This window comes from Vicugna pacos, chromosome 10 (genome assembly GCF_048564905.1).
Source record: "Vicugna pacos chromosome 10, VicPac4, whole genome shotgun sequence".
In the NCBI taxonomy this organism is placed as follows: domain Eukaryota; kingdom Metazoa; phylum Chordata; class Mammalia; order Artiodactyla; family Camelidae; genus Vicugna; species Vicugna pacos.
Genome location: NC_132996.1, coordinates 12,680,500 through 12,695,823, shown reverse-complemented (window position 1 = coordinate 12,695,823; position 15,324 = coordinate 12,680,500). Strand labels below are relative to the sequence as shown.

At 39.6% G+C, this 15,324-nt stretch overlaps 1 protein-coding gene and 1 non-coding gene across 3 annotated transcripts in view; one reads left to right on the top strand and one right to left on the bottom strand.

The window, feature by feature from the left end:
- The window catches only part of FAT3 (FAT atypical cadherin 3), a 481,838-nt gene that overhangs the window by 49,059 nt on the left and 417,455 nt on the right, over positions 1–15,324 (top strand). The window lies entirely within an intron of this gene.
- On the bottom strand, positions 14,272–14,374 carry LOC116279330 (U6 spliceosomal RNA). Its single transcript, XR_004188693.1, has one exon. It is a non-coding gene; the product is annotated as a U6 spliceosomal RNA (small nuclear RNA).

Here is a 15,324-nt window from a genome sequence, read left to right as displayed (position 1 = left end):
GCTTCCTAAATTAGAGTAACCAAGGGAACAGCATCTCATTTCCCCAAACATAATCTGATTTCTTTGCCTCATGAACGTGATTAATTTGCTGGCCTGAAAGCTGTACAGACTGTGTGGACTTACAGAACTGTTTCCAAAGGGAAAGATAACTTATGTGGAATCCTTCCAATCATGTGCTCTGTGTGAGCCTGGCCTGGAGGAACACTGATTTCAATCCCTTTTTTGGGAACCAGTAACGGCCCATTCTGGCAGCTCCCCAATAGGCAGATTCCAGGTGCCTCTAGGATCCAGGTGGCTGTCTCCAATGTGGATTAGATGGATACTTTGTTACAGGCAACGCCAGAGTCTCCAGGTGTGGGCCCTTTTCCTGACCAGCTGAGGAATCTACCCTCCAGACCCTGGAGAGGCCTCTATTTCTTTTTTTTTTCTTTCTTCCTTTCTTTCTTCCTTTCTTTTTCTTTTTCTTTTTTTTGAATGATCCTCTTCATTTTTTAAAATGTGTGCCTCTATTTTAATTTGCCTCATTTGTCCATTTTTAAAATTTTTGTTTTATAGAAGTATGGTCAATTTACAATGTTGTGTCAATTTCTGGTGTACAGCATAATGTTTCAGTCATACAGATACATACATATATTCTCTTCATATTCTTTTTCATTATAGGTTGCTACAAGATATTGAATATAGTTCCCTGTGCTATACAGTAGAAACTTACTGCTTACCTATTTTATATATAGTAGTTTGTATCTGCAAATCTCAAACTCCCAGTTTATCCCTTCCCACCTCCTTTCCTCTGAGTGACCATAAGTTTGTTTTCTATGTCTGAGTCTGTTTCTGTTTTTTAAAAAAATTCACTTGTGTCTTTTTTTTTAAGATTCCACATATAAGTGATATTACACATATAAGTGATATCATATGGTGTTTTTCTTTCTCTTTCTGGCTTACTTCACTTAGTATGACAATCTCCAGGTCCATCCATGTTCCTGTAAGTGGCATTATTTTGTTCTCTTTTATGGCTGAGTAATATTCCATTGTGTGTGTGTGTGTGTGTGTTTGTTTGTGTGTTTGTGTGTGTGTGTGTGTATGTGAGAGAGAGAGGGAGACAACTTCTTTATCCAATAATCCGTTGATGGACATTTAGGTTACTTCATGTCTTGGCTATTGTAAATAGTGCTGTTATGAACATTGGGGTACGTACATGTATCTTTTCAAATTAGGGCTTCCTCCAGATATATGCCCAGGAGTGGGATTGCTGGATCATATGGTTAAGTCTATTTTTAGTTTTTTAAGGAATTTTAAGTTTTTTCTTCATAACATTGTCAAGTTAGTGACTTTAAAAAATTCCTCTTAATTTCTTAGAAGGCACAACTCGTGGAGACAACCAGAGAAAAGGACTCTGGAAGGCTAAACTTTTTTTGAAGATGAAAATTATGCTAGCTGCCAGAGACCAGTCTCAAGGGAACTCTTTCTGCTCAGGCTTAAACCAGATGATTTTATTTGCTAGAAAAATTATTTAGGAGATGTTGCAAGAGGCTTGGAGGGGCAGACTGTTTAAGAGAGAAAGATAAGGAGATGGAGATTGACTAGTAACACTGAAGAGATACTTCTTGAGAAAAGGAGTTTATTCATTCATTTGATGATGGAGCAGATACCAAGTGCTGGGGGCACAGTGGTGAGAAGAAAAGAAGGCAGAATTCTCCAGAGTATCTTAGAATTATGCTCACATGTTATTGCTTCATACATCTCCCAAAGACCTGGAACTGCTGCCTAGTGCAAGGTAGCTACTCAATAAATATTTGTTGAGGGAAAGCATGGATAAATAGTAAGAGTGAATTTGTCTGACATCAGCCATGTGTTATTTTCTCAGTTTTTCAGTGCTTATACCTTGGCTTCAGTTCATTCATTTAGTGTAGTTTGCCTGCACAGCTCTGGATTGATTTGAGAGGAAATGCCCTTGATTACAGACATACAACTAGTCAGGACTGATCAGACTAAAATCTAATGTAGACTCCTAATTTAATGAGGAGAGAAAAAAATTACCCAAACAAGAGCATGGGTAATTATGCTAAATTTCATGACTTCTGGGTCATAAATAGATTTTTCTTGCTGTTCATCTGACACGAATTAATTCCAGTTGTAGCTGACTGTTAAGCAGCGGCTTGTAGGGTCTTTTATAACAAGAGGACATTAATTCCTGTTAAATAATGATGCGCCTCCTGCAGAATCATACATTTCATTCATATGGATGCAGCTAATAAGGAGACAATGAAAGACCAAGATTATCAGAAGGAGGCTTTTGCTGCAGAAATTGAGGGGGAATGACCCTTCACATCCCGTGAAGCCACGTGGCGAGGAAGAGCTTTAGCGCAAGTGTCTTAGTCAGCTTGGGCTGCCCTAACAAAATACCATGGACTGGGGGCACGCAACAGCAGCAGTTTATCTTCTCAGAGTTCGGGAGGCTAGGAAGTCTGAGAGCAAGGTTCGGGCAGGATTCAGTTTCTGGTGAGAGTTCTCTTCCTGGCTTGTTAGGTGGCCAAAGGACTTTTTGTGTGAGTTCATGCAGAGAGAGCGAGATGGAGAGGGGGCGGGATGGAGGGAGCAGGGGGAGGGAGAGAGGGCTCTCTGCTGCCTCATCTTATAAGGACACCAGTCCTAGCAGATCAGGGCCCCATGCTCACGACCTCATTTGATTTTAACTACTCTCTACAGTCCCTGTCTCCAAATACAATCACACTGGTGGGTTGGGGCTTCAACATATGCATTTAGGGGGCACAGTTCAGTCCATAGCAGTGTGGTAGCTTCAGTTTGAACTCCAGCTCTTTCTCTGGTTAGCTGTTTCAATTCTGGCTGGTTGCTTAGGCTCTCTGAGTCTAACTCCTTTAACTACATATAACATGGGAGTAAGATCACAGCCTGAGTTGAGAGATTGCAGGAAACTAAATGTATGAGAGTCCTCGCCCAGGCTGGGGAACATGGCGGACCCTCCCCAAAGGCCAGCCCTCCCCCATCATGCCCACGTGGACCTTGTCCTTCTTTGCCCGTCCAGGCTGGGTTCCAGGTTCGCAGGCACATGTTTGGCGTTAATGCCCCTTTCAGTGATCAGTGGCTCATAGTCTAGGAGGGCAGAAACCTCTTCAGAAGCATGGATTAAACGTGGAACGTGTGACGACCTGAGTAAGTGGTGATGTTGAGAAAATGAGAGGATTAGTGAGCACATTAACGCCAGTGGAAATTATGGAATAGCGAGGCTAAGGAAGGCATTTTTAATGATTTGAGTAAATGAGAGAATTGACTTTAATTTTGTTCTTTCAAGTTATGGGATTAGGCTAAGGCCTTTCTTTGATGGGAAAATAAAATGAAATAATTTTCGGTGGAATTCCATTTTAAAAGTATGCCTGTCTTTAAATATTTTTCTTTAATAATCCTGTCAACTGTTAATGAATTAAACATTATGTATAGAAGTGTCGTTTTTATTTCCTGCTCTACAGATAAGTCTCCTGAGAGAAGATTCTACATCTTCTCTGGGCTTTTCTTCTCGTGGTATTTGAAATTAAATTCCTCTGGCCAAGTGTTATGTATAATTCTTATTCATGATTTTAGCACAGATGTTAATAAATGTCACCAGAGTATATTTGCTTTCTTTATTAACCTGAATTAATGAAGTTTTCTTAGATACATATAAATATAAATACATATAAACACATCAGTGCAACCGGAACCTTGATATCTTTAAAGAGAGAAGCATATCCTTTCCTCCCTTTCTTTGTACTGAAGAAAAAAATTTTGTCACATGTTAATTCCAGCTGCATCCCAGTACCTTTGTAGATTTTCGTTAAATATGCCGTTTGTGCCCGCATATTAGCCCTCTAATGAGCTAATATCAGTTCTCTGCCAGTTTATTGGTGTTATTTCCTCGCTCAGCAAATGCATCTTCTTTCATTCATTCAGGCGGTGGAGTTGTCAGTTGGTTCTATTTAGTGTGACAGGAGGAAGGAAAATAAGCTGCGCTTGAAAGTGCTGTCAAATTATTACCTTTTTTTTGATCCCAGTCCCTGTGTTTGGTATTCAAAAGAAACCCTTTATTTTAGGGCGTTGAGTACAAAATTAGATCAGTTCCATAAGATAATGACCATATCTCACAGTTACTAGCTGGTGTGATTGCAGGGTAATGCTTACAGCTTAGAGTCACTGCTTGTGGTTCCTTGATGAAGTGGACTCGTTTTTTTTTTTTTCGCTTTTGCTTTTGTGTTTTGCCAGCATCAGAGAGCGTTCTGTACTGGCGGTTGGAATAACAGAGCTTTCATTTTCCTGAATGGAGTGGAGTGGAGTGGACATCATCTTTGTGACTGCTAAATTGTGCTGAGGCGTTGGTTTAACTACTCATTTGTAAGACTAGGTAACAAAAAGCATGCGTTGTTTGATTCTAGGAAAAGAAAAAAAAATCTCATAGAATTAACATGGGCCGCAACATAAGGAATCACAAAAAGTCCGCTTTTAAGATTAGTTTTAATTTAGATTTAGTGACGCTCTTTTGAGGGTTATGACTGTATCTGCTCTGTGTAGGGTAGTCTGTGATTGTTTTGTTGTTGTTGTCATCAGAGCTACTGCAGCTTTGGGATTCCATGAATCCAGAAATCCCTTGTACTGCTTTCTGCGCTGACTTCCTCACCTGCAATGCTCATTGCATTCTGTGACCATTTAAAAGTTAACTGTACTTGGAATTTTTTATGGTGTGTGTGTGTATACACACTCTGGGACGAATTTAGCGGGAGAATGGAGCTTTACCTATGTTTTTGAGACATCTGAGAGATTATGATACAATAGCCCTGTGCGTGCCGGGTGTACAATGTGATAAACACCTTTGTTGAGTCAATTTGAATTAACTTGAAGCCCAAGAGGCAGTTCCCCAGTTTTTCATTTGGGGGGGGTCCTTTTTTTCTTTTTCTTTTTTTTTTTTTTTTTTGCTGTTGTATAAATTCTTGTCTTTTTTGTTTGTTTGTTTCGTTCTGAGCCAAAAGTAAGCGTGGTAGCTGATGGGAGGGAGGGTGAGTTTATTGAATAACTTTCCAGATCAGTTTCTGGCCCAGACTTGAGCTGCAACCAGCATGATTTCAGACATGCCAGGTCCTCATTTGCTCATTGACCTCCCTGGCCTTCCTGCCAGAATCAGGCAAAATAAACAATAAATTAAAAATATGGCTCCTTTCCTGCCGTTTTCTTGGAATACAATCTTGGGGACATTAGCCAAAACTCTAATGAGAAAAAATAAACCTTATCAGAAGGAAATTTTCATAAATCACACTAGTTTTTTCCTTAATATTGAACATTAAGTACAGTTGTTACTGGTGACAGTTTCACATGCGTAGATCGGAAAGTCTTAAAACTGTGGAGTCACTTAGGCAGAGAAGCAAGATAAAGAAAACATGAGAAATGATAAAGCCAGGAAAGCCTCTACGCAAGTTAGAAAGACCCACTTTTAAAACAATATATTTAACTATAGTTGATTTACAATATTGTGTTAGTCTCAGGTGCACAGCTTCAAATTCTTTTCCATTGTAGGTTATTACAGGATATTGAATATAGTTCCCTGTGCCATACAGTAAATCCATGTTGTTTATCTATTTTATAGATAGTGGTGTATATCTTCTAATCCCAAACTCCTAATTTATCCCTCCCCTGCTTTTCCCATTTGGTAAACATGTTTGTTTTCCATGTTTATGAGTCTGTTTCTGTTTTGTATATAAGTTTTTTGTGTCATTTTTTAGACTTTATGTATAAATGATACCATAATATTTGTCTTTCTCTACCTGACTTACTTCACTTAGGATGATCATCTCTAGGTTCATCCGTGTTGGTGCAAATGGCAGTATTTCACAGAAGGATTCACTTTTTAGGGAATGAGTTGAAGATGTTGTTTCGTAAGCCTTGCAGGTCTTTGTGCTAAGCACTGCAGAAATTTCAAAGCTGAATCAGACCACAGTCAGTAGGAAAGCACATAAAATACCGTAAGAAAGTGGTATAAGAACAATGACGAATGCCCAGAGAATACAGATGTCTTTTTATGAGATAAAGTAGGGAGAGATTGCGTCTAGCTCACTGCTTCTGAAAGTGTGTCTGCAGACCTGCTGCATGTTGGAAGTGTGATTTCCTGGGCCCCACCTGCCCTTATTCTGGGGGTAGGGCCTGGGAATCTGTGTTTTGATAAGCCCTCCAAGCGATACTGATGCTTAATAAAATTTGAGAAATACTCAGTGTACGTAAAGAGCGAATCGGGGTTTCATGGGGGAGGTGGTATTTAAATTGAGCAAAAGGAACAGACAGAGCATGAACAGACCATTTCCCAGGGAAGCAAGTTTGCGAAGTCCTTAAGCTGCCATCTATTCTAGTGCCTCCAACTCTTGGAAGGAAAGATTTACTTTATATTTAATCTAAATGCGTCATGCTTTTCCATAGACTGTTTCCCCTGTTTTTCACCCTCAGTGGAATTGTGAATCATGGTGATCATATTTTGTATAATAGCCTTTGCTGTATTTCAAGAATAATATTAAGTTCCCCACTGTCTTCTCTTCCCTAGGCTAATTAATCCTCATTCGTCAGCCTTTTCTCCTACCTTCCAACCTTTTTATCATTTTCATTGCTCTTGTCTGGGCTTTCCCCGAATTTTCCGTATTTCTCCAAAGTTACAAAGACCCAAACTATACCTGGTGCTGGTTGAGGTCTTTGCCTCTTCAGGCAAAGTGGATGAATATCTTGGCCTCCACGTATTATTTTTCTTTGTGAGAATGTACCTCCCGAAGTAAGAGAACGTAAGGTAGTATTTTTAATGTGTTGTCCTTGGATTCATGGGGACCTGGTTTGGTCACGTGGGATTCTTAGATCCATTGAAGTTCTGGCCATTACCTGGAGACTCAGTAACTAGCAGGATGTCCACATAAATATGTTTCTTTTTTTTCCTAACGTATTTAGCTGTAATGGAGATGAGCAAAATTCAAAACCTGTCATTTTAATTTCCTATGCTTTCTTGACACAGGAGAAGTCCAGCTACCATGGAGGGAATGTATGCAATTTTTCACATCAGCAAAGGAACCCTTCTGGGTTTGAAAACCCATTTATTGGGGCAATAGGCCAGATAGCGGGCATGGTGGCCTGCCTTCATCTGTCCAGTATGAAGAAAAGTACCCGCCTTTCATGATATCGTCATGAACCACGTACCGAAAAAGTGGTTACTGTATGTGAACATAGTGGGTGGTTAACAGATGGCAGTTATTATTTATGCATATTGACTCTTGGGTCTGATATGTGCCTTTAAAGCCACTATCATCAACTGCTCATCTAGCCCTAGAATATTTAGATCTCATCTGTCAAATGTTGCCACATTTGTCTCCAACTCCGTCTCTGTTCTTATTACTCCCTTGTGTTTCAGTTTCCGTGGGTGGGGCATGGAGAAAAGATTCTGTTTGGAGACTTTCCTCAGTTTGAGTTGGCCTTCCCTGTGCTGTTTCTTGCCATAAGAGGCCCCTTCCTACTGGATATCTAGAATTTCAGCATTTCCTGCTTGAACTAAAAGCCATGAAAGAGGAAATTGTATGGATAGGCTTGCCAAACAGCACAAAGTTGAACATGTAAGACACTTCCCTATATAGCTGTTTGAGTTTTCACCAAGAACATCATTTCCGTATACAGTGACAGGCAGAAGAGGAAAATTTCAGACTCAGGAGTCTGTAAAGAGTTGAAGATGAAATAAATGTTCTTAGCAAAGCTGAGATGAAGGTGTGACTAGTCTCGATGGAGCCTTTCATGAAGGAGATGCAGTTTTCATGGCCCGATCTCTTTTAAACTCTGGGACCTGTGTGTATATCTTGGTGACGCTGGCCAAGGTTGTCCTTTCATTTGTTGCTGTGGAAATGGGTGATGCCCCACCTACCTACTCTGTCTGCTTTGTGTTTTGCGTGAGGAGGTCTGAGAGCGCCCTTGTTTGCAAGCTTCTTTGATGGGTCATGGCTTAGTTAGTGATGCTCAGGTTTGTTTTTTTTTAATTAAATTTTTTTTATTGAAGTGTAATCAGCTTACAATATTATGTCAGTTTCTGGTGCACAGCACACAGTGTTCATAGCAGCACTATTTACAATAACCAAAAGATGGAAACAATCTAAATGTCCATCAACAGATGACTGGATGAAGAAGATGCTCTGTTTTTATAATGTATTCTTGTTCTACATGCTGGAATATCACTTCCTATCTTCGTCATTTCTATTTGTCTTCTATCCTTAGGCTTCGCTTTGAGTTATTTTTCTTACAGCAAAATTCACTTACCTAAAAGCAAGCTGGGAGCAGACATCATCCCTCAGGTCCACAGTTCATAGGTAGGAAACTAAGAGCTCTTATGAAACCAGAATTGACCCAGAAACTAGTGAACAAGTGAGAGTCTGATGTTTGTGGGGAGAACCAGAAGAATTCTCCCTGGGTTGGTGTTCTGCCCAATGCAGGATACTTGATGTTGAATAGAAAGTTGGACCTTCTTGGTGATTTCCCTGGCACTCGTGGTTTTCCATCACCAGTTAAAATGTAGTTAGCGTTCATAGAATTTTAACTTCAGCCTGTCTTTTCTTATTTTGCCTTTTTACAGCATTGCATCAGTTTGGTATTTCTCCACTACCTCTTTGCCTACAAGAAACACAACACATGGGCTTAGATGATTTTCTTTCCTGGAACATGTTTGACAAAGCTGCATATAATAACAGCGTAATTTTCTCAGCAGGAGAACACAATACACTACCCTCTCTCAACTGGGCTTAAAAAAAAAAACTCTAAAGAATATCCTTACTTAGATAAAGTTGGCTTGTATTTTAATATTTTTGCAGTGACATCTTTGCTTCAGAACATTCCCAGTTGAAAAATATGAAACTTTCTTTCCTGATGTGCTGGGGGAAAAAAACTTGATTCTCCTGCCAATTTTAGCGTGAATAACCATGGTGCCTGTTTAACTTGTTCTCTGTAAGTTATAAACTTGGAATATTCCTGCCATTTCCCAATTTTAAAATGTGTTCTCATTTGATCTAATTTATTCAGCAATGAGGGCTGATGGCGTTCCACAGATTGATCAGCCTCTCGGTTTGTAACATGCCTTGGGTACTGCATTCCTGGATATTTGTGTGTTCTTGGCATGTCTAAATCAGGATGGGCACAGACTCAGAATCCTTGGAGTGGAAACAGATGCCCCAGGCCATTAGCTAAGCTGTCCTCCTGCATCACTGGAGCAGCACAATTGCATTTTATTCACCTCGTGTTGGCCATAGTTTCAGAAGAGTGGAGTCTCACTAGACCATCCTGTGCCTCCATGCTTCATTTATCAATGGCTGTGGTTTGGAAAGACACTGCATTGCCATGGTTGAACAAAAGAGCAGCTCTAGTGTCAGAAAGGAGCCAACCTACCACGAGGCACAAAGCAGATAGTTCAAAGCATCTGAAGTCTAGGACGAATTTTGGCGGTTTCTCTGTTACCATTGGCTTTGCAAGGTCCAAGTTGGTCCCTGAAATAAATTTTGTTATAGCCTCTACCATTGTGAAGGCAAAACAAAGTGTGAATAGCCATGTGGGTAAATGTATTTATCTTCCAGTATAAGATTTTTTGCTGTGTTTTAAACCCTATTCCTTACAGTTCAGAGCAGACCATCTTCACACAGGCTGAACTCCTTGAAACTTTTTTATCTTTCCATGTTAATATTAATGATAATTAATTTATATGATGTGTGAAATAGTGTTTTTTAATACATTTTTCTTTCATCGAGATGATGAATATTCTGTGTTTTGTTAAGTATGTATGAGAAACCACTGACCAAGCCACCTGGATCAGATTATTTATAAACTTTGTCATTGCTTTGTCCAGGACACAGTGCTGACTTGGCTTAGGGCATAAACAGTTCACCCAGAACGTCACCAGTCCCTTGAAAGCAATTAACTTTTTAGCAACTGTCCCCAGAGATTTTGCATGATGGATGAGATTTTCAATGAGGCGTGGGTTCACCTGCCAGATACCCTTGTTTAATGGGTCCTGGTTCAGAGGCAAATACACAGAAAGTGACGAGATCCTTTCTCCATGGCTCCTCAAAGTCCTTCGCAGATGCAGATCTGTCCACGTCCTGCTGAGAAAGATGCATGTGTCTGACGTTCAGTTGGAGCAGAGGATGGGTACCAGGGCAGATGCTGGAGGTTAGGCAGTGGCCTGGGGAATTTAGCCAAGGCAGCTTGGACGCGTGCCTTGGAAAACACCAGCCATGCAGAACAATCTTAGGGATGGAGCAAGGGAACGGAGGATGAAAAGGGTATTGGGCAATTGTTGGATAGTATGAGCTCCTTTTTCAGGTTTAGAAATGAACTTCTAGTCAGCCTTGCTTTTGTACAACCTGTTGTTTTGATAGTTCTTAAGAATTTGTGGTGATTCTTTTGTTGTGGTTGTTTAGTTCCTACTTTAAAAGTGTTAACCTACCATGGAAGTTATTTCTGAATCACAGCTGTGGGGAAGAGTTTGCTGTCAGCTAGCTAGGAACAGGGTTGTGTTTCTCATTAGATAATTAAACCCATTTTAGGGATTTGATTTTGAATTGTACACTCTCGAATTCAACATTAAAAAAATACATAATAGATACTTTTTAGGTATTATGCTGGATCCTGGAAATACCAAACTGAGAAGAATGGACTCTGTTCTCCCAGAATGTGTCATAGAGTAGGAAGACAGATACATAAACTAATAATTACCAAATAATGTGATAAATGCATGTAGCCACAGAAATGCAAAGGTTAAAAAAATGAGCATGGACGAGGTCATAATTAACTTTCCAGGAGGAGTATCTGAATCCAGAGAGACTTCAGAGAGGAAATGACAGCTGAAGCAATTTACCAGGTTGATAGAAATTTACCAGAAGGGGAAAAGACACAAGATGGAGAACCTGTACTGGGCAGAGCCACACGGCATGGTGGAGTTTGCATAGATGGGGTTTTTATGTACTGTAGTCTTAAACCACTCTTGATGGGAAAGAATTGACTTTACAGAATCTTAAAAAATTAACTTAAAAAAAAGAACTAAAGTAATGGATTCTGATTTTTCTAATAATGGCATACAGTATCATTGGTACTCCCTGTGTATATTTAAGTAATAGCTGTGAACTTAAGCTTGGGTGAGAACTGTCTTCCTTAAATTTAGGAGAGGAAATAGTAGCAGTAGGTTTAGAAGGTGCTTTTCTCTTAAACCAGCAGGTTCTTGGTGAAACCCACTGAGTGTGTGCTGGGGGGACTCTGAGGTGGGCATTCTGGCCTCCTTTCAGTCCGTCACTGAAGGAGGATGTAGTGTCAGGCATGTCACTTAGCGGACCCTCACTTTCCTCTTGATCAGAATGAGCTGTTTATATGTATAATATCTAAATTCTCCTTCCAACTCAGATTCCATCACCTATCAAAACACCTCTTAATAAATTTTGACACATAAAGGAGAATAATTCACATGTCTCGAAAATTCCCTCATACTGGATAGCAGAGGTCTTATTCCATATCACTTAGTAATTATCACTTAGTAAATGTATTTTGTGTAATGATGGGACATTACAGTCAGCTTTTACTAGGCTAGAGAAGAAAGAAGTTTTAAAAATACCATTTAGCTATGGAGGTTCCTTAAGAAACTAAAAATAGAGTTACCATACGATCCAGCAATCCCGCACCTGGATATGTATCCAGAGAAAACTATAATTCAAAAGACACATGCACCTCAGTGTTCACAGCAGCATTATTTACAATAGCCAAGACATGGAAGCAACCTAAATGTCCATCAACAGATGACTGGATAAAGAAGAGGTGGTATATATACACAGTAGAGTATTATTCAGCCATAAAAAAGAATGAAACAATGCCATTTGCAGCAACATGGATGAACCTAGAGATGATCATATTAAGCGAAGTAAGTCAGACAGAGAAAGACAAATATCATATGATATCATTTATATGTGGAATCTAAAAAAGATACAAATTTTATTTACAGTCTATAATAGACTCCAGAAATAGAAAACAAACTATGGTTACTACAGGGAAAAGGGCAGGGGGAGGGATAAATTAGGAGTTTGGGATTAACAGATACACACTACTATATATAAAGTAGATAAACAACAAGAACCTACTGTATAGTACAGGGAACTATATTCAATTTCTTACAATAAGCTATCATGGAAAAGAATCTGAAAATATATGTGTATACATATGTATGTATGTATAACTGTATTGCTTTACTGTACACCTGAAACTAACATTGTCAATCAGTTGCACTTCAATGTAAAATAAAATTTTAAATATTCTATTTAGGAATAATTATAACAACAAGAAACTTCAGTGAAAGAGTTAAACAACCTGCCTCTCTCCCCAAAAGAGAAAACAAACTTTTCCATTATAACCCCACCAGGCACTGTCAGACTTGCTGAGATCCTCACTGTCACCCTCCAAATGTGAGCCTGCATGCCACGTCCTCAGGGGGCGATGAGCATCTTTGCAAAGAGTCGACTTCCAGCACATCTGCCTCACTGTGCCTGCAGGTCCCAGGAACCATCTGAAGGGCTTACTGACCCTGCTGTTCCGGAGACCACTCCAGCAGCCAAGAGGGCTCATCCCTGCCTGCAGGGACAGACGCATAATGCAGTTTGCTTTAGGGAACCTGTTTGGGTTCTTTCTCGAATCAAAGTTGGTTTTGTTTTTGTTTTTTCTAATTGACGTAACTTTGCTGGGAATTGCCTCTGAGGTGTGGATGACCAACAGGTACAACTGCTGCCCTCACAGTGCCTTCATTTCAGTCTTTGCAAAACACAGATGTGGCTATTGTCGCTTGTAGGAAATCACTGGGCCTGGGGAAGAAAACATTTTTATAATATCTTGACCTTCCTGCCAAACATCAGTCTAGTTTTTATGAGCAGAGCAAAGGAGTGTTCAGAAGAGGCTTTGGCCTTTGCTTGGTCCCCTGCCCACCAGGCTGCTGACACGTTCGCTGAATCTGAAAGCCTTCCTGTTCCCCGACCCCCAGTTCGTGCTCTGTCTTAAATTATTAGTGCTCTTACAGAGATTCCTTTGGAAACCAGAACCATTATAATAACCTCTAGATTTTATTTTCCTTATGTAAGTATTTAATTATAAGACAGCTGTCATGAAAGCTTAATGTTTCTGTTGCTGTTAAATTTTCTTGTTTCTTGTGTCTACCTGGATGCTATTTTCATGTCTCTGCAGCATTCTTAAAAGTGGTTTCAGGGACTCTTCTGCATTTCTAAGTAGATCTGACTTCCAGGAAGATCTTGTATAGCAGCTGGTGGGTATTTCTGTTGACCTACAAAGATCCAGGAAATTCATGGGGCCCTAGTTTTTGTTAATCCTATTATAAGGGGTGCCTGAAGCAGAGTTTGGGGCTTAAAAAACCCTGAAGATCCCCATGGAGATTAATAATAAGCGATAAAGAGGTAGGAGGGTTAGGTTACATTTCTTTGAGACCTCAGATTTCTTTAATCCCTAGGTGTGCTGGGTTAGTGCTTATCTTCATGATTGGATTAGCAAAGGTAACAGGAGTTTTGAATTTCCCTTTCTGCCTCTCTGCTTTATATTTTTGACTGGTGTTCCTGTTGTATGTTTGTTGATCCCAGCGGTGTATCTGTCTCTAAAGCCAGGGCCCCGGACCAGGCTTAAATGAGGTAAGTGACAGTCTGGAGCCAGTGAGTCATTTTCAGGTGTGCTCTTTTTAACTTGTTTGGAAGACTTCGTGCCATCCCTCTGGCTAAATGACAAAATCACCAGTTGGCTCAAGGGAAATTTATCTTTCAAGGGTAACCTCTGACAGACTTTAAAGAATGTGGGAAACTTGTTTTGTATGACAGATCATTTCCTTAAAGAGAGACATGGAAAGTTCATTTAGATTTGAAGCCCATTCTGATTTCTGTAGCTGATTGTAGGAACAGGGGTCAGCAAAGCACAGCCTGGGCTGGTCGCTTGATGTTATAAAGTTTTAATGGGACACAGCTTTTGCCATGCAAGGGCACAGTTGAATAGTTGCCACAGAAACCCTCTGAATCACAGAGTTTAAAATATTTACTGTCTGACCCTTTACAGAGAAAGTTTGCAGAGCCCTGCGTTAGAGTGTTACTGATGCTTAATGTTAAGTAGGTCAATTTAGCTGATCGTTGTAAGTTGTAAAAGGAAGGAGTCTTGTTAGTCAGTTCATGCATTATCGTTTCTGCTTTCCCAAAAGTGAACTTTAAAAAAAATATGGCACACTTCACAAATTTGCGTGTTATCCTTGCGCAGTGACCATGCTAAATCTTCTCTGTATCAAGTGAACACTCTTTGGACCTCACAGAAAGGATACAGTGGTAGGAGAGGTGGAACCAAGATCACACGTGGATGGCTTCACTCAGCCTTATTTGAGGGAGACCTCCTAGAGCCCCCGTTCTCATCTCCCACCCAATTTTATATCTGATGGGATTTCACATTCAAGTTCTGGTCCCAAAGGATTCAGCAGTTCTGGAGGACGTTGCTACTATAAGCTCTGATCAGCCTTTCAACTCAGATGGGGCTTGAGGGACAGAGAGAATATTCATCATAACTAAATCCTTACTAATAATTTAAATTCTATGAATTCCAAGACTTTGGCAGCTTGACTCAGTAAATCTTTCCTGTCTTTTTTTTAAACAAGGGAAAAATAAACAGATTAAAGTGCACTTACAAACCCAGCTGGCTTGTTTTTAAGCTCCCAGAGGAGCACTTGATTCCCCATTCCACTATTTTTCCTTTTTATCAAATTGCTAAGAAACAGTAACTGAATTGATTTAAATGATTTCTATCACACATAGCCTTTAAGACAAGTAATCGGTTTATTATGCTCAGTCATAACGATGGTATTTTACTTCTATGAATTGTATTTTCAGCAGTGCTCATAAAATACCCAGTCTGACTTCGTTTATTAACTTTCTCATTTTTCCATTAACTGATGTTTTCCTGTCTCCGATAATTTTCCTGCCCGTTGATATTGCATAACTCAGTAGAAATGTGTCTTTAAAAAGAACGAACAAAACCTTCTTTGAGATTTGGGTAAGATGATTTTATCTGAATATATCTCAAAGAATAATTCTTCAGTTTTTGTTTTAGTCAGATTTCACTTTTAATGTTGTAATCTGAAGATCGCTTTGAATTTAATTACATTAATTTTTGAGGCTTGCTATTTAGTCATCTCTTACTGCTGAGAGCCTAGACATTTAAAAAAAATAACATTTCATTTTCTACTTTTTAGATAAGAAGATATGATTCAGTTTTCAT